At 43.1% G+C, this 19,974-nt stretch overlaps 4 non-coding genes across 4 annotated transcripts; 1 reads left to right on the top strand and 3 right to left on the bottom strand.

The window, feature by feature from the left end:
* Positions 1-1,034: 1,034 nt before the first annotated feature.
* On the bottom strand, positions 1,035-1,107 carry trnar-ucg (transfer RNA arginine (anticodon UCG)). Its single transcript has one exon. It is a non-coding gene; the product is annotated as a tRNA-Arg (tRNA).
* Positions 1,108-2,281: 1,174 nt separating this feature from the next.
* Positions 2,282-2,355, top strand: trnan-guu (transfer RNA asparagine (anticodon GUU)). Its single transcript has one exon. It is a non-coding gene; the product is annotated as a tRNA-Asn (tRNA).
* Positions 2,356-5,762: 3,407 nt separating this feature from the next.
* On the bottom strand, positions 5,763-5,835 carry trnar-ccu (transfer RNA arginine (anticodon CCU)). The gene has a single exon. It is a non-coding gene; the product is annotated as a tRNA-Arg (tRNA).
* Positions 5,836-18,261: 12,426 nt separating this feature from the next.
* LOC138230193 (U4 spliceosomal RNA) lies at positions 18,262-18,403 on the bottom strand. The gene has a single exon (XR_011186228.1). It is a non-coding gene; the product is annotated as a U4 spliceosomal RNA (small nuclear RNA).
* Positions 18,404-19,974: the final 1,571 nt, after the last annotated feature.

The raw sequence follows: 19,974 nt of genomic DNA on the forward strand, positions 1-19,974 counted from the left end.
TCTTACAAAAAATGATTTTACCTTATCGCGGCTTTGCCCTTCTTGCCTCTTTGGACAATATCTCCATCTTGTGGTCGTTGTTGGTAATGTCTAGACAATATCTCCATCTTGTGGTCGTTGTTGGTAATGTCTTCTTATAGATAGATACTTTATTGATCCCATGAGGGAAATTGCAGTGCAACAGCAGCTTAACACACACAACACAGCCACAGTGTAACGAATTATATAATAATAGTACAATACTGTATATATACTGTATATATATATGAAACAGAAATAGAAACAGGAACAGGAATCGCTTACTCACCTGGAGAATATCTGTAGGAATATCTAGCATTTATCAATGGAAATAAAAGCTGCTTTAATACAGTGCATGTTCAAACTCAAACCCTCAGCTGCTGTTCTTGTTTGTTTTGGGACAAATTGCAACTGAGCATCGCATGAGCCGTTACGTACCCTTATCTGTTAGGGAATTTCAAGGGAGGAGTTAGGTCAGAATGGGTAGGCTGCAAAACAACAAGTAAAGATTTATTCCAAGATGAAACGTTGTGGCGGTTTTCTTATCTTTTCAGCATGGACTAAACTTTTACGTGTTCCTTATATGCTATATATGTATATATTAGCACCAATGCTGTTCTTAAAAACTAACATGAAATTGTCAGGGACATTCAGCTATATACAAAGACGAGACAGACAAAGTAATAATTCTGTATTAACGTGGCCTACATATTGACGCAATGATCGAACTAACTGACATATTCTGATTCAGATCCCCTGCAGTTCATGCCAATTAGAACAATAGCAATGCTGAGTCCTCCCCACCCTACCGAGCACAAATTCAGCTGCTCTCCAGTTCTGTTCTGCATGTTTTTTCATTGCAATTGAGCTCGGAGCTGGAGATGATCTCCATACAGTTCTGTGTTAACTAGCCCGCACTTGCGTGCTAATTTACGGGTTGTGGCAAATGCTTTTCTATAGTTCATATACATGACAACAACCTGTTACCGAGGAACCTGAGAGGTTTAAAAGCCTCACGAGCCAGGCAGGACTCGAACCTACAATCTTCTGATCCGAAGTCAGACGCGTTATCCATTACGCCACTGGCCCATAGAACATACGCTTGCACTCCACCACAGAGAGCTCTACACTGCTACTAGTAGTACACTTCCCCATCTAAATTTTCACAGCAAGAAACTTGTGTTTCCTACTATTTTTATCAGGTTTAAAATATCATCTCCTTAAAACAGAAAAAGTGTTGATGTGTCGTGCTGAAATTCCGATTGATTTTGAATTCAAAGAAAAAAGGTTTTCTTCCAAAACACCATGAAATTGTCACATCTTGCAGACAATAGGTGTATTCCATGTTGAAAAGAGAAGAAAGAAAACCATGGAGCCTTTTACAGGTGTGAGGCTTCTTCAGGTGTGAGAAGACCTCACAGTCGAAACGCTGTGTTTCCGTTCTTCTCTTTTCAGCATGCAATAAACCTATTACTTGTTCCTTTGCAGCCGAGGCATGCTGACGTAGCTACCCAGCTGAGCATCTTGCAGACTCTACAGTACTTCTCTCCTGTAGAAGTAAAGCAGGGCTTGCTGGGTGAGCTTTTGCTCCGGTAAATTAGGTCACGTGTCATGTTAAATCACTTCTTCTAAACACAACATTTGCTGGTGCTAGCTTTCCCCATGAAAAGAGACATTTCCCTTACAGTACATGACATATCGTTTTTATTCTATCAATAAGTATAGAAATTAAATAAAAGAAAAAATGGTGTCGCCAAAGAATGGGAGGTGTCAAGGGCATTGAGCTCCTTGGATATGAAAAGTGCCCGATAAATGCCATTTCTCATCATTTCTCTTGGCGTCAGTTCTGCTATTAAATGGGACGGAGGCAACGGGCTCAGAGAGCAGGTTAAGTGCACACCGAACGCAGATGTGTCCAAGTGTCTGTAAAAGCACGGTGCTCCGCTGGTGCTGTTCCCTAGTGGCTTAAAGTGCCTGCCTAGTAAGCAGGCGATCCTGGGTCTGAATACCAGCGGTGCCTCTCTCCGTGTCTTGTTGTGCCAAATGTCTCATTTCAGACAAACATGTACAGCTTGGTTCAGTTTAATGCAAGAATTCATTTCCTTTCTGGAATAACTTGTTTTTGAAGAAATCCATACAGCTTGTGAAAGATGAAATCCATTTCTTGGTTGTCAGTGAAAAAATATTGCTGGCTGCAAGAAGCGCAAGCGATTGTTTTCTTTGACCATAAACCTGCAAATGTAGGGAGCACAAGCAGCTGTCGGTCTCTGTGGCGCAATCGGTTAGCGCGTTCGGCTGTTAACCGAAAGGTTGGTGGTTCAAGCCCACCCAGGGACGCACGTCTCAGTTTTTCCAATGTAAACATCATCACCATCGCTAAAGAAGATGGCGCAGAAGGCTCCACAGTCGAAACGTTGTGCTTCTTTTCTTCTCTTTTCAGCATGGAGTAAACCTTTGCTTGATCCTTTGCAGCCTACGCATGCTGACACAGCTGCCTTTCTCTTAACGCGCCTCAATCATTATTCACCAAAACCATCAGCAGAATGTGTCGCCTTTGTGGTGATGTCACTCCTCTGCTTCACAAATGTCCTTAGTGACGGACCATTTCTTTCTGCCATTTTTCCTTGAGCGGTTATTGATTGCTCCATCATTTCCCTCATACGTTCCATCCCTAGATTGAAAAAAAAACAGAAACAGGCTGACAGGACGACAATCAAATTGCAAAAACTCATCAAAGCACTCGATAGAGTATTTGAATCCACAAGTAGCTATGAGCAACTTTGTCCTGGCTTGCATGAAAGTCGGAAAATGTCAAAAAGAAAAAGATGGTGGCTTTTTCATATTTGTTCTTTTATTTTTAGTTCGTTGGCTCTTCTGTCCATTGTCCTCCTGCCTGGCTCTTGACCTGTGACTGTCTGAACGCACACATTAGACTTTCAGGCGGGGGATTTGTCCTGAGCCTCTGTGAAAGACCCACCCACCCCCATAAATAACTGCTCTAGAAACACATGAATGCAAAACTAAACCACAGCTTAAAGAGGAGCTTGTCATGACCGCCAGGCAGTTAAGACCAACTCTTAAGCAATCTAAACAGCACCAGCAGCTGGTGATTATTAACAAACGCCGCCGCACGAGTTAACCCACCTGCACACACTCCACCGTGCGGTACGCAGTGCTATTTTTACCATCTTTACCTGCTTCCCGCTGGTATTGAGTCTACTCCTTGAGAGCTCTACCTGGCGTTTTTAACATTACCTCGTTTATTCTGGATATTGGACTCCCCTTCTGCCTTTTCGACTTTGGACCTCGCCTCTCACCTCGGACTGTTTGCCACCAGTGTTTTCCCTGGATTACGACTTACCTTACGCCTCTTGACCACGAAACAAAGCAAAGCAGAGCAAAACAAAATGAACAAACGAAAACCCTCACGTCCCGCACTTGCATATAACGCCGTTACGTGCCCAAGCGGTATTGTACGTCATCCTAGCACTGCACCCCGGGGCGTACGGTATATGGGAACGAGCACACGCCACGAATCGTCTCGAATCACTCCCTACAGCTGTAAGGCACCTTGAAGCGTGCACCCCCAACATTCTTCTTTGCGCATCTGTGAAAGGTAAACTCTTGAGCAAACTCTGAACCAGCTCTAAGGAAACTAATCCGATTAGACATTACTTTGACTCATCCTTTAACGGGCCCTTGTTAATTGGAGAAATCAATGTTTTGAATGAATTCTGTATGCGTTAAAAGACAGCTATACACAGAAAACATGCAGGACACTTCTCATGATGTTTCCTGAGCTGAAACACAGTGCGTTTTTCCAAGCCATCTGACAAAGTCCGCCCACTGAAAACTGCAGCAAATCGTGTAAAGACGTTCAACTTTGTAACTACTGGACGCACAGGAAGCAGAATAAATTCCTCTTTTCAAACTGTCAAAGGTTTGCTTTGCGAACACTGCAGGACATCGCACAATCTCTTTTGAACGGGGACAAACGATTTCTTATGGGGCACAGTAAGTACAGACGTTTAAAAAGCTCCACTCATGCCGACGATGCAGCATGAAGAAGCGCAACCTAACGTTTGCATTCCTAGCAAATTCCTTTTATTTTTTGATAAATAAAGACAGTCTTGTTTAACAAACAACACACAACATTTTACATTGTCAATTCAATTCAAATCAATGTATTTCTATATAGCGCCTTTCACAACAAGGTTGTCCCAAGGCACTTAACAATGCAAGTTGTTAAGAGCCTTGTGTCTAATATGCCGCCTAGGTTACGTGCTGTCTCTTTGAGGCAAATGTTTAAATCCTCTGAGTTAAGTGCTGAAGTTATAGTAGTCCTATCAGTATTGTTGCCTCCGATCAACAGATCCTCATTTTTCTCAGAGTTGAGTAACAAAAAGTTTTCACACATCCAAGTATTTCCTTCCTTAATGCATTTAACTAAACTGATAATAGAAGAGTTGTCATTTGGTGTAAACAAAATGTTTATTTGAGTGTCATCAGCATATGAATGAAAGTTCATATTATTTTTTCATATTATCCTACCTAGCAGCAGCATGTAGAGAGAGAGAGCAATATTGGTCCCAGCACTGATCTTCTGGTACCCCAAATTGAACTGGTGACATTGATGAAGCAGTACAATTATTAGATATTTGAACATAATGAAAACGATGAGTTAAATGTGAAGTAAACCACTGAAGGACGGTTCCAGATAAGCCAACCTCAAACTCAAGCCTGTGTAACAAAACAGAGAGGTCAACCGTGTCAAAGGCAGCTCTAAGATCTAGAAGCACAAGCACTGTTGCATTCCCCGCATCAGTAGCTAAGAGAATATCATTTACGACTCTTGTTAATGCAGTTTCAGAAACCAGACTGAAATTTCTCAAGTATATTATTTGAATCCAGATACGATTGACGTTGGGCAACAACTATTCTCCCAAGACTTTTAGATTGAAATGGGACCTTTGAGACAGGCCTGTAGTTGTTAAGAACTTGTGGATCCAAATTTGACTTCTTAAGGAGCGGTCTAACAACCGCTACCTTAAATTGATCAGGTACAACGCCTGACGCAAGCGATGCATTCATCATACTAATTATAGGTCCTGCCAGTCCTTCGAGGGAATCTTTGACTAGCTGAGTGGGGATGGGATCTAGCGAACAGGTGGTTGACTTTGTCTTATGTCTGTGTTTATGAGTCCACCATAAGAAGAAATCTGAACAGGAGAACATTGAAGTGCTGTGCCGTGATCTGAAGCAGGCCGTTCAGTGCAAGACATCCCAAAAATATACATGAACTGAAACAGTTTTTCATAGAGGAATAGGCCAAAATACCTCCTAACCGCTGCTCAGGTCTGACCAGCCACTACAGAAAGTGGGGGTTGAGGTTTTTGTCATAAAGGAGGTTCCACTAGCTCCTTAATATAAGGGTTCACATACTTTTTCCATCAATGACCTTGATTGTTTAAACCATTTGGTCAATAAAGAAACAGCAATGTCAAATGTTGGGCGTGTGTTGTTTGTTAAATCAGACTCTCTTTATTAATTATTATGACTTAGATAAAGATAAGATCACATGTTAGGAGCCATTCATGCAGAAATCCACATCATTCCGAAGGGCTGTTTACAAAAGTTTTTCTCCCAACTGTATGTGAGAGAAAAGCAGAGACGCTCACTGAGTAAGGTGGGGTTGCAGCTTTGCAAATCAAAAGGACATTTGTACGCTCAAAATGGGACAGGAGCACCCCAGATGCGACTCGAACCCACAATCCCTGGCTTAGGAGGCCAGTGCCTTATCCATTAGGCCACTGGGGCACACTGGGTTGGGTCAATCACGCTGATGAAGAGCCAGTTTTTTTTTCCTTTGCTTTTTCAAAGGGATCCCCAAAATTAGGAAAGTTAGGCAGCAGAAGGTTTACTGTGACCTGAGAAGGACCGGCATCCAATCACGGTGGTACACACACACACGCTCTCACTCATCTGAGCTACACGGCTACCAAGATGATCTCAGGTGCGCCGAGCTGGTACGGAACATATTGAACTGATTGACGGCGAATTGTCTCTCAGACAGGCTTTTCACCTCTGAGCTCCCTGACTGACAGTAATCAGCTAGGTAGTGAAACAGTCAGCTGCTTCTAAGCCTTAAACAGCTGCATCTCGGCGCTTCCACAGAGAGATGATTTGAAAGCCAAACATCGCCCATTGGGAACACCTTACTATCACTAGTTTAAGAGACTCTTAAGGTCTTGCAGAGGTGCCTGTCTAATAGCATGCGCTTTGCAAGCTATAGGTGTTTAGGCTGAGGCAGAATGCCTGTTAACAAAATGTTTTTCTGAAGGGGCCTCGCACTCTTTTCCAAGCAATGGTCACCATCCCCACCGAGTGTCACAATGTAGTCATGTCCTAGGACATCACCTGTTAGTCTCCATTTGTCTGCCACCAACACTTTAGGTTACGGGGTCACAACCGCACCCCGGAGACCAGAGGAGCCGTTGGCGTTCTGGCGGCGCAGATTGGGCTGAAGGTGGGGCGCTTGAATCTCGCTGTTGGAGGCCGTCTGAAACTGACCCAAGCCTTTCCCTTGAATTAAATGTAAATAAGAAATGAACCCCAGATGCACATGGAATCAATCACGTGTTTCCTTTGAGCCGTTTCAGAGACTGCTCCAGAGTTTACCTTGCACAGATGCGCAAAGATTAATGATGGGGGTGCACGCTTCCAGGCGTCTTACAACTGTAGGGACTGATTAGAGACAATTCGTAGCTTGTGCTCATTTCCCTCTATTCCCCGTGTTGCAGTGGTAGGATGACGTAAATTCCTGCTTCGACACGTAACGGCATTATAATCAAGTGCAGAAGCTGAGGGCTTTAGTTTTGTTTCGTTTTCCATGGCGTTCGTAAGCGCGCAAATCAAAGGCAATTCCTGCGTCTAACACGAATGTAAATGCTTTTGAAAGTGCAGTGTGGTGCAGCTTGTAAAATCCTTGTCCACATTTTTGGTTTGTTGATGTTTTTTTCTGTCTGCCAAAGTTGCGTTTTGACATCCGGACTGGGGGACTTTATCATTTGAACGTGAAGCCAGCCTTAAACCCTCTGAGGCGTGTCTGTCTGCCGGCGTGTCTGTCTCTTGTGAAAGGTATTTTTTTTAACGGAGAGCAACTTTAAAAAGGTTTCCGCAGCCACCTCGCAGTCCGTGTTTGATTATAGGAGGAATACGGCGGCGGCGAGTTCGCATTTGTCGTGCTCGAGTGGTTAAGGCGATGGGCTCGAAATGCGTTGGGGCTTCCCCGCGCAGGTTCGAAACCTGCCGACTCCGGCGTCTACCGCACGTCGCCTTGTGCCTGCACGGCAGAGGCGAAGTGCCGCTTCTCCTTTCCTGGTACTATAACAACGCGAAATCGCTTGGACCCGCTGCCATGGAAATCAATTCTTCAGATGACCACACATTTTGCGTTCGCACCTCTGGTGCTCTACTTATGCCTTTGAAAACCTAATGAATCAAGCTGAAAGAACCGACACGATATGTAGGTGCTCGTAAAGCACGCAGTAAAGAACTGTTAACAGCAAGGGTTTCAGTGGGTTAACTGAGGAGAAGGCGTGATCGCTAATTGTTGACTTTTTATTTGGTGTTAGAAACACTCTTACTGTGCATGACGTGCAACAAATGTAGCCACAGAAATTGCATCACGCTTTCATGTATGCTATTGCAGACACCAACGTTGCCTAGATAGAAAACCGAAATAGCCGTGGGTTTGCTTGCTGGTCTGAAGGATCTCTCTTCGAATCTCTATCATTTGTCAATGGAAGTAAAAGGCGCTGCAATCTCATACGTTCAGAATCAAACCCGCAGCTGTTGTTCGACTTTATTTCTTGACTAATTACAACTGAGTGTCGCATGAGCAGTTACGTAAACTTGTCTGGTATATTTGAACACAAATGCCGTTCTTCAATTAAAACTAACAGTACATTGTCAGGGACATTCAGTTCTATACAAACAAGAGACAGACAAGAGAATATTCCTACCTTCATGTGGACTACGTGTTGACTTACTGATCGGAATAATTGAAAAGTTCGGGTTCATATCCGATGCAGTGCGTTCTAATTAGAACAACAGCAACGCTGAGCTCTCAGCACCGTACTGAGCCCAGGTGTTTTTCTAAAGCTGTCAGGTGCAGTTCATTTACATGAAGGAAATCTCTTACTGGGTACGATTACAATGCAGTAAGTAGCACAGGCTACTAAGGGAGTAGCCTGATGCGTTTAAAAACGACCCGAGCCAGGCAGGAGTCGAATTTACAATCTCCTAATCCGTAGTCAGACGCGTTATCCATTGCGCCACTGGCCCTGGTGTGACACTGCAGGACTGTAACCCAGTGAGCTCAGCACTGCAACTAGTAAAATATTACCCCCGGTCCATTCTTTTCCAAAAGTGAGAAACACCTGTTTTCTACATGTTGTCTGTTTTAAAACCATATCTCTTTAAACCAAACCAAGAGTTTGTCTTTTGCACTGATATTCTGATTCATTTCGATTTCAAAGAAAAAAAAACATTACCTTCCAAAGCATCATAAAATTGTCCCTTCTTCCAGACTCTACTTCTCTCTTGTAGTAGTACAGCAGACCTTTCCAGGTGAGCAGATAACAGAGTCCGAAATGAGCTTCCTCCATCAAGCAAAGTACCTGAACATGACTCTGTCTTCATAGATGCGCCCCTGTAATAAAGAAATTAAATCCAAAATCAAGAGGGCAGTTGCCTACTGAAGTTCAAGAAGTCATCAATTTTAACCTAGCAACACATTAAAGGCTGCATCTATACAAGTACGATTCTAGAAATGCTCACCAGATTACGTTTTAATAAGGAACTGCGCCTCAGGTTCCGCCGAGATCTTAACTCGGATGGCAGGATTCAGAGTCCGGAGTGTGGACTGATGGAGCACAGAGGGTCCATATACTGTGGATCCCTCAGTGATCTTCCGCGTATTCAAACCGCCAGCGTGTAACTCCCCTGTCCCCGTGACCTCATTGCTCTGCTCTCACCTCTGTGCAGCCGAGCCCGACTCATGATAAAGTGGAAAAAAATATGCCCCCAACGTGAGATTTAATTTCGATTTCACAGATGCGCAAGGAAGAATGTTGGGGTTGCACGCTTCAAGGCGCCTTACAACTGTAGGGAGTGATTCGAGACGATTCGTGGCGTGTGCTCGTTCCCATATACCGTACGCCCCGGGCTGCAGTGCTAGGATGACATACAATACCGCTTGGGCACGTAACGGCCTTATATGCAAGTGTGGGACGTGAGGGTTTTCGTTTGTTCGTTTTGTTTTGCTCTGCTTTGCTTTGTTTTGCTTTCCATCGCGTTGGTAAGAGCGTAAATAAAAAGGCGATTCCTGCGTCTACCACTAATGTAAGAGCTATTTCAAGTGCGACGTGGTGCGGCTTTTCAAATGCTTGTGGGCATTTCTCTGTTGTTGATTCTTTTTTTGTGTGTAACAAAGTGGCATTTTCATGTCCGGACGGGGAGACTTTATCATTCCGACATGAAGCCACCCTTAAGTCCTCTGAGGCGTGTCTGTCTGCAAGGCTTGTATTTTGGAAATGTTTTTTTGAAACGGAGAATGACTTTGAAATAGGCTTCCGCCGGCGCCTCGCGATCCAGGTAAGATTGTAGCAAGAACGCAGCGGCGGTGGGGCTTGCTGTAGTCGTGGCCGAGTGATTAAAGCGATGGATTAGAAATCCATTGGGGTCTCCCCGCGCAAGTTCGAATCCTGCCGACTAGGTTGTCCGCCTCCAGTCCTTGTGTTCCGGCGCAAGGAAAGAAGCGCGCCTCTTTGCTGTTCCTGGTGGTTTTAAAACGCCAAATCGCTTGTACCCGCTGCCTTGGAAATAAATTCTTCCGCATCCGCGAATGGCTTTTTGCAGCTAAATGACGGTGTGAGTGTGTTTAGCCAGCGGGACTGGCTAGAGACGTAACTAAAGAGACTTGACGAAAATCAACTTAAGGAGATTGGAAAATATAAGAGCGTCTGAAAGTATAAGTACAGTACAGGTGGACGTAAAAGTAGTTAGATAAACAGTGTTTGTATTTTTATACAATTAGTTGCAATAGTGGAAACAATTTGGGTTTATTCGAATGTCTCAGACATGCTGAAACGCTGTAGGTTTAGAATCGAGACTGGGGAGAATAACGTCTTGTGAGAAGATCTGTTTACCTAACGATTAGATCCTGTAAATCCCTTGTACCCTCCCTAAGTCTGTCCCAGTCCAGTGGATAAAAATGTACTGTTAATGGAGTGTTGGTTTCTCTGTTAGGGGATACTGGAGCACTACTGTCATGCTTGTTTCACTCCTCTGTTCAACAGTGTGCTATAGAGTAATGTATATGGGGAGACGGCAGGAGGCCACAGGAGTATTGGGGCAGCAAGTTTTACTTGCCGAGTACCAGATTTTAATGGGTGGTTTTATCCCAGATCTATTGGGTTGGAATATTATGCATTACAAAGAATGACTATCCAGAACAGGGTATCACGTGGCTTCAACTGACTGTGATCACTCAGTATGTTGATAGTATTCTGAGTGCTTCCCCTGACGAGGAAACCCACAAGTCTGAGTTGCTTCAGCTTTAGAGTGTCTAATAGAAGCAGTTATGATAAGGCCCTTTTGTGTCTAGCATTGTGAAATTTTAACAGGGCCTGGGTGCAATGTTTTTACAGGGTGAGCACAACTCTTAACAGATCTGCTTAAGGGGGGAGTGCAGTACAAGGACAAGATTGCCTTGGTTCCCGCAACAAAAGCCGCCTGTAATAATTTGAAACAAGCTCTCTTACAGGTGCTGAGACTGGGGTTTCCTCAGATGGATCAACCATTCCTTTGTATGTAAGTGTGGACAAAGGGTTACTGTATATGTATATAATGTATGTATTTGTTGCATGTAGGCCACAATTCTGGATGGCTATGGAGAAATAGGATTCTCTCACAACGGCAGGGACTCCAGTTAAGAATACTAGGCTTGTCTCTGAACTGATTTGTAGTTTTACAGCTCCCGACAGAAGCAGCTTGAGTAAGGTGTCAATAACACAATAAATAAAGAATTCCAGTAACTCAAGGTAACAACCATGCAGATGCAGATGCCAGACGAGCGGCACTGGGAGAGCAGGAGTCTGAGACCCCTGTGAAACCTCTATTGGGGAAAGGGGAGAATTCAGGTTGAGGCCTTTAATAGATGTTTAATAGTGGTTAGAACAAATGTGTAAAGAATGTGGGGTTGTATGATGATGTGATGTGGGCTGGCACATACCCAAGTGTATGACAAAGATGATCCCATGGTACGGACTGCCCTGCCCCTTGGATACTGATCTAGGGGCAGACTACACTGGGAAGGTGTGCCAGGCTGTAATTGCCTCACTAGGGGTAAGTTGGAAGTCACATTGCCCCAATCACCCACAGTCTGAAAGACCAACTAAGGAAATATCAACTGAAGGGACACCGTGGGTAGATAACTCTCTATTAAAGTGTTGTAGGTTTGTTAACTGAAGCGTTGCACAGGGCTCGTGAACAGGTGCCGGACGCTTGGGGACCTCCAGCAGAGGGGAGACACGACCGGATACCTGGCGAGTGGGTGTAGGTGAAGAAGAGATACCCTGCCAGATGTTGCAATCCTGCTGGGAGGGACCATATCAAGTGCCACCAATTACTGATTGTGCCATCTGAGTGACAGGATGAGATCGCTGGATCCGCGCATCGCACTTTCACTGACCCACGGCACCAGAGACTGAGTGAACAGAAAGAAGGATGTTGTTACCGTTTCTGTGTCTGATGCTTCCTAAGACCAAAAGTGTGCTTGTTAGGCCTGAGGAGCATTCCTGGGGATATGGTATCAATACATTCCGGGTGTTGGGATATCTATCAGGGTAATACATTTCTAATTGGACTATAAATAATGTCATATTGTCTGCTTTAAAACTGATGTTTTCAACTCTATTGTAGAGATTCTAGAATCAACTAATAGAGAATTGAAATAAAAAAGGGCATAAGAAGACATTACCAAGAACGACCACAAGATGGAGATATTGTCTAGACATTACCAACAACGACCACAAGATGGAGATATTGTCCAAAGAGGCAAGCAGGCCAAAGCCCCGATAAGGTAAAATCATTTTTTGAAAGAGATTGCTGTCAGAATGCACATCCGTATCCCAAACAGAATCTCTAGTAGAATATGATCATTTGTGAAACAGGCAAATGAGTGTCTGCTACAATATGATTGCTACATATCTGCATTTGTTGGTTTTTAAGGAGTAAGAGTGCAGGGGGTTTAAACCTGTGATCCAGTGTGTTGAAGTATTTCACAACACTACCCCTAGCACATCTGGAAATAAATCCTCATAATGATTATTGCCCTGGGCATGTACCAAAAAATCAGTGAGCATATATATATATATCATTGTGTTGAAGCTAGAGACACAGAATAAGTGCAAACACATCCTAAATACAGTGTTCCTGCACCTTTGACCTCATCCAGAATATATCGTTTTTTGAAAGGGATTGCTGTCAGAATGCACAACTGAATCCCAAACAGAATCTCTAGTCAAATATGATCATTTGTGAAACAGGCAAATGAGTCTCTCAGGTGCCCATTGCTCATTTTCAGACACATTTATGCAATACTTTCACCATGCGTTGAGCAATAGGGATTAAAGATACCAGAGGTAAGGTTTAAAAGTGATTCTTAGGTGCAACACATCAGCGATACAGCTAGGCATCTGAAATGCGGGGTTTGAGAGCCCTTCAGGGAACACCGTACCCTAAAGGTACCAGAAGTCCACTAGTATAAGCATTAAGTCACTGTCACCCCTGTTACAATGTGATTGCTACATATCTTCATTTCTTTGGTTTTTAAGGAGTAAGAGTGCAGGGGGTCTAAATCTGCGATCCAGGGTGTTGAAGTATTTCACAACACTACCTGTAGCCCGTCTGGAAATAAATCCTCATTCTGATTATTGACCTGGGCATGTACCAATTAATCACTGAGCATATATATATATCACTGTGTTGAAGCTAGAGACCTGTATGTAATAATATGATGCTAAAATGTTATTTTCACATATATTAATGTAATAAATGATTGCTTATGCTTTATAAACAAATCTAATTAAAATAAAAGCTAAAGTTTTGTATTTATCTTGTACCATAGAACATGATTTTCTTTGTATTTCAAGCCCACAAAGTGTCCAAATGACGCACTACATGATATAAAGAAGATTATCACAAGCATATCGGTATTATCTTTCTTATGAAAATGCATTCCTTTCATTATCTTTTACTTTTTAAAATGAACTCAAGTTGTGTATAATGTAATAATTTAAGTAGAATAGATTCTAATAATATAATGATTCAGTGTGTTGCACTACTTCAATGCTTCACTGCTCTATGCCGTCTGGAAATAAATCCTCAGACTGCTTACTGCCCTGGGCATGTACCAATGAATTACAGGAGCACATCTATTTATCACTGCGTTGAAGCAGGAGACACACAGTCTCTGCAAACACATCCTAAATACAGTGTTCCAGCACCTTTGACCTCATCCAGAACGTATCATTTCTTGAAAGGGATTGCTGTCCGAATGCACATCTGAATCCCAAACAGAATCTCTAGTAAAATATGATCATTTGTGAAACAGGCAAATGACTGTCTCAGGGGCCCATTCCTCATTCTCAAGACACATGTATGCAGTACGTACACCATGCATTGAGCAATAGGGACTGAATACGCCACAGGTTAGGTTAGAAGTCATTCTGAGGTGCCACATGAGAGGGATACAGCTAGGCATCCGAAATGTAGGGTTTGAGACCCTTCAGGAGCACTGCATCCTTTGAGACAGACCCGTGCATGTTAAACAAATGATCATTTCTTTCGGCATTAGGGACTAAATATACTAAACGTATGATGCTAAAATGTTATTTTCACATATATTAATGTAATAAATGATTGCTTATGCTTTATAAACAAATCTAATTAAAATAAAAGCTAAAGTTTTGTATTTATCTTGTACCATAGAACATGATTTTCTTTGTATTTCAAGCCCACAAAGTGTCCAAATGACGCACTACATGATATAAAGAAGATTATCACATGCATATCGGTATTATCTTTCTTATGAAAATGCATTCCTTTCATTATCTTTTACTTTTTAAAATGAACTCAAGTTGTGTATAATGTAATAATTTAAGTAGAATAGATTCTAATAATATAATGATCCAGTGTGTTGCACTACTTCACTGCTTCACTGCTCTATGCCGTCTGGAAATAAATCCTCAGACTGCTTACTGCCCTGGGCATGTACCAATGAATTACAGGAGCACATCTATTTATCACTGCGTTGAAGCAGGAGACACATAGTCTCTGCAAACACATCCTAAATACAGTGTTCCAGCACCTTTGACCTCATCCAGAACGTATCATTTCTTGAAAGGGATTGCTGTCCGAATGCACATCTATATCCCAAACAGAATCTCTAGTAAAATACGATCATTTGTGAAACAGGCAAATGACTGTCTCAGGGGCCCATTCCTCATTCTCAAGACACATGTATGCAGTACGTACACCATGCATTGAGCAATAGGGATTAAAGACACCACAGGTAAGGTTAGATGTCATGTTCTATGATCATTTCTTTCAGCATTAGGGACTAAATATACCAAACGTATGATGCTAAAATCCTGAAAAAAGGATGTGCTCCATCTCGGCAGTAGATTGGATTCCAAAACTGATTTGGGTCAATATACATTACCTTTGAAGATAAGGTACAGTCTACTGTAGGGAACCATCAACTTAGAAAGCATTGGCCTTCCCTGGGGGTCAGGTAGGTGCAAAAGATAAACCTTTATCCTATCTTTATCTTAAGATAAGTGGCCAAGCAGTATTTTTCCAAGATTCACCAAGCACATCATGTTGCCATAGTAGACAAAGTTCTATAAAATGTTAAATAACTTTTAAAAAAAGCATCTTGGTCTTACAGTACTGTACAAGGTGAATTAAACTGTCCCTGGTAATAAAAAGTAATTAGAAGCATCTCAGAAACTTTATCTCTAGAAACATTAGCTGTTTTATATCATGTAATTTAGTGTGATGTTGTCAGAATTCAAGGACATTATCACACACCGAAATTGGTTCAGTTAAATCTAAAAAACGCAGCTAAACATGGGTTTAAATGTAAAATAGAAGTCTTACCTCTTGTCAAAAGATTTAATTCAAGAAGCGATGTAATAAATGATTGCTTATGCTTTATAAAGAAGCTTAAGTTTTGTATTTATCTTGTACCATAGAACATGATTTTCTTTGTATTTGAAGCCCACAAAGTGTCCAAATGATGCACTACATGATATAAGGAAGATTATCACATGCATATCGGTATTATCTTTCTTATGAAAATGCATTCCTTTCATTAACTTTTACTTTTTAAAATGAACTCAAATTGTGTATAATGTAATAATTTAAGTAGAATAGATTCAGGTAGGAAATATAGAGTCATGATGTTTATGGCTGACATCATTTCACATGGGTGAATTTTAAGCTAAGAAATAAAAACATTTACAATGAAGATACCATTGCTTAATTTTAAATGCCTTTAAAAAATAAATACCTCCTGAGAATAATTTGCCACTCCCAGATCCTTGGTAAGGTACTGTTTGAATCCAATCAGGAGAGGAGCATCCAGGGAGTGCTTTCTATAGAGTCCAGCTTGGGCCAATCTCTTCCGGCCTGCTGATACTTTTTAACTACTCAGGGCCTGTAAGGATATAAAACACCGGTTTAAACATTTTATACCTATAAGACAAATTAGAATTTTAGTAAAAAATAGATACATCTGAAAAATAAAAAGTCTTACTGCTGATAGAGTTCTTCAGAGCTCACATCTTCCCCTTCCTTATCCGCTTCTGTTTCAGTTTCTAGAGCAGCCTCTGGCATCTCTTCCTCCTGGACAGCGGCCTCTTGCTCAGGGCCGCTGGAATGCAGGTAGATTCTTTTCAACATGCTTTTACATAATATGTTGTAACAATGATTTCAAAAAGAAACTACAGAAGCCTTACAGATTAAAAATATCTCACCTTGCCAATGTGTCTTCAGGCTTCCCATGTACAAAAAGGCCCAAGGACTCTAGCAGTCTTACAACCACTATCCTGTTTGCCTCACCAGACACGATCTCTATTCTGTGGTAATCCACGATGACCCCGTTCTTCAGGTGATTCATCATGTCCTCCCTCGCCTGTTGAGAGGCCATCCTGATCTTTTCTGCCGTGGCGTGCTTCATACACGCCCTCTTCAAGTGAGCAGGAAGCTGATCAAGAGTATTCAGGTACATCTTGCACACCAGGGGAATCCGCGCGGGTTTCCTTTGAAAATAAATAATACCATCTGTGTATAGAAACAAGCTAAGACTGATTTCTTAAATTATCCTTAATTTTCTCTCTCATAGTTTGAGCATAATGATTTTATTGCATTTATATAAGAATTGCTCATTGCTCCTAAATAAATAATGGTTTCATAAAAAAGTGAACACTTACTTGGTCTCAGTCACAGACTTTCCAATAGAAGCCATTGTGGAGTTCAGCAACTGCAGGTCCTAGAAGTGGGGAAGGAATTTTAAAAGAGAAATTGAATTACAATACAGAAGGAATGGCTGAGGGATCACTGAAATATATATATATACAAATTCCAAAGACTGAGTCCATATAGAAACAACTACCTTTCATTTTCAGTATAAGAAAAAAAAAACATTATCTTCCAAAGCATCATAAAATTGTCCCTTCTTCCAGACTCTACTTCTCTCTTGTAGTAGTATAGCAGACCTTTCCAGGTGAGCAGATCACAGAGTCCGAAATGAGCTTCCTCCATCAAGCAAAGTACCTGAACATGACTCTGTCATCATAAAAGCGCCCCTGTAATAAAGAAATTCAATCTGAAATCAAGAGGGCAGTTGCCTACTGAACAAGAAGTCATCAATTTTAACCTAGCAACACATTAAAGGCTGCATCTATACAAGTACGATTATAGAAATGCTCACCAGATTACGTTTTAAGAAGGAACTGCGCCTCAGGTTCCGCCGAGATCTTAACTCGGATGGCAGGATTCAGAGTCCGGAGTGCGGACTGATGGCGCACGGAGGGTCCATATACTGTGGATCCCTCAGTGATCTTCCGCGTATTCAAACCGCTAGCGTGTGACTCCCCTGTCCCCGTGACCTCATTGCTCTGCTCTCTCCTCTGTGCAGCTGAGCCCGACTCACGGTAAAATGGAAAAAAATATGCCCTCGACGTGAGATTTATTCTGGAGCGAGCCAGTGTTGCGCATAGCTGCCTTCAAAGCAGTTAACCCAGGTTCGATTCCCGGCCAACGCAGTTGCGAATGTTTTCAAATGCTGTCATGAGCCTTGGATTGTGACTAGCAAAGCGAAGCCTTTTGAAAGAGCTAAAGCACTGCAAAACGGAATTGAAGGAGAATCTTACAGGGGATTCTGAGCAGTGTCTGCATACATGCAGTCAGATAAAGGTGCCGAAAGCTTGAGCTACTCTCAATGTCATGCTGCCCTTCCCCGGAGTAAATCTGTTACATTGAAAGAATGCTTCTGGCAGGTTCAAGAAGGGACCCTTGTTAATTGGAGAAATCAATGATTTCGAATGAATTCTGTATGCGTTAAAAGACAGCTATACACAGAAAACACGCAGGACACTGCTCATGATGTTTCCCGAGCCGAAACACAGTGCGTTTTTCCAAGCCATTTGACAAAGCCCACCCACTGAAAACTGCAGCAGATCGTGTAAAGACGTTCAACTTTGTAACTACTGCACGCACAGGAAGCAGAATAAATTCCTCTTTTCAAACTGTCAAAGGTTTGCTTTGCGAACGCTGCAGGACATCGCACAATCTCTTTTGAATGGGGACAAACGATTTCTTATGGGGCGCAGTAAGTACAGACGTTTAAAATGCTCTACTCATGCCGACGATGCAGCATGAAGAAGCGCAACCTAACGTTTGACAGACAAAAGCCAGGCGCCGCTTCGAGCAATATGAAATCAAACTGACAGCACACGGAGTTTCGCGCTGACACAAAAGTAATCTCGACAGACGCCGTTCTCTGCATAAAGCTGAAAGAGCTAAAGAGCGTTTCTGTTGAGACGTAACAAGCTCGTTTCTTTCTACCATGATATCACCGTGACCAAATCTGTCTTTAAACACCTTGCTCAGTCTCTGACGAGACTGTCAAAAATTGCTCTCGCCGATTGTATTGCAAACCGGCGGAAGCGGGGTATTGGGAAAAGTTTTCAACTAGCAATAATCGCGCCTCGGCTAAACCTCACAGGCTACGATACTGCCACTGCGCAAAGCTGACGGTTGCCAGGCAACCGCGGGGATCCTATGGAAATCGTTATCGATCGTCTCATGGCATGTCGTTGCTATAACGCTTCATATTTGTCGTCTTCTTCTTCTTCTAGCTTGAGGTTTTGAAGAATTTCATGACAGACAAGGGCTCCGTTGGGAACAAAGGGCGTTGTGAGAAAACCGTTGCTTATTTTCAGCAGCAGAAATACAACCCTTTAAATACAAGATGACAGAACAATGACGAAGGGCATGCCGGGAGGAACTCATGCACTACAGAGGAAAGGGGGCGGGCACGTACAGTTCACATTCAAGCCACAAGTACTCTTCTTGGATGTTGCACAAACAAATCCTAACGTCTTGAAAGCATTGCAGCATGTTTGTGTCCCACTTCCCGTGGCTGCGGGACGACTGACACGAACGGACAAACACAATCTGTGGCGTTTAGCGTGACATAGTCTTGCAGGCATCGTGCTGTCTCACTGCAATATTATACCGCTGGAGGAAACAGTCCATCTGGCCATGAAACTCATTTGAACGTCTAGCTACAGCAACTAACAATATCATGATTTATTCAGGATGTGTGGAATCAGCACGTCCCGGAGACAGCTTCCGAAATCGTGAGCATTCTCTGGTGGTAGGGGCGTTCAAGATGGCGCTCAGGTGGGAGGTAAAGTTTAGTGGTTGGGGAGTTTTTTTGAGTTTTTCATGACCTGAATGTTAATTTTTGCTTTTTTTGACTACAGAAAAATAAGGACTTAACACTAGTTGTTTAAACTTCAGTTATAATTGAAAGAAAAAAAAACGATTTTTTTTTAGGTTTAAAAAGTCCGATATGAGTAACACTGGGAAAAGAAAAGAGAGTGCTGGGTCTTCGAAGGAGAACTCTAAGATACCTCAATCGTATATGTATAGCACTACAAAAAAATCGATGGCAACTAAAGGGAAAAGTGAAGCAGCTGCAGGGGCAGCAAGAGGGCGGAGGCGCCGCGCGCCCGGCCGAAGTGTTGGACCGGTGCGCTTTACGTGCTGAAATAAACACGCGACAGCCCCGAAATGTTTCCAGAGTGCTGTGCACTGAAGACTTGCCTGGTGCTCCTCCGTGCAGATTGTTTGTCTGTCTGGGACCAGTAGGGAGCGCTCACCCTGCGGGCTGTGTGGCTCTCTTACGCCCCAGCCTCCTGATGGCGACACTCTGCTGCACAAACAGGCGCCGTCCTTCGGGGGAGGCGTCAAACCGAGGTCCCGACCCTCCTTGGCCATTAGGAAACCCCAGGGCGTCTCTCAAAAAGAGACGCCGGGGGTGTCCCTCTGGTGTTAGTGCTCCCCTTTACCCATCAGTCGGGGTCTCCTCCTAATCCCCGTCTCACCTGTAACAATCAATGACGAGGCCCCCCTGTCCGTGAGATTTAGTACTCGCGCAAGAGACCGGGGGCAGAGCGCGAACGCGGTCCCCCGCCCCCCACAAAGTGAGCGCTCCGGGTTCCCTCTCGGGGCCCTGCAACACAGCGGAAGGGCAGCGAGAAGGAGCCTCTTGCTCTGACGCCGCAAGGCCACAAGAGGGCGGAGGCGCCGCGCGCC

This window comes from Lepisosteus oculatus, unplaced genomic scaffold (assembly GCF_040954835.1).
Source record: "Lepisosteus oculatus isolate fLepOcu1 unplaced genomic scaffold, fLepOcu1.hap2 HAP2_SCAFFOLD_48, whole genome shotgun sequence".
In the NCBI taxonomy this organism is placed as follows: Eukaryota; Metazoa; Chordata; class Actinopteri; order Semionotiformes; family Lepisosteidae; genus Lepisosteus; species Lepisosteus oculatus.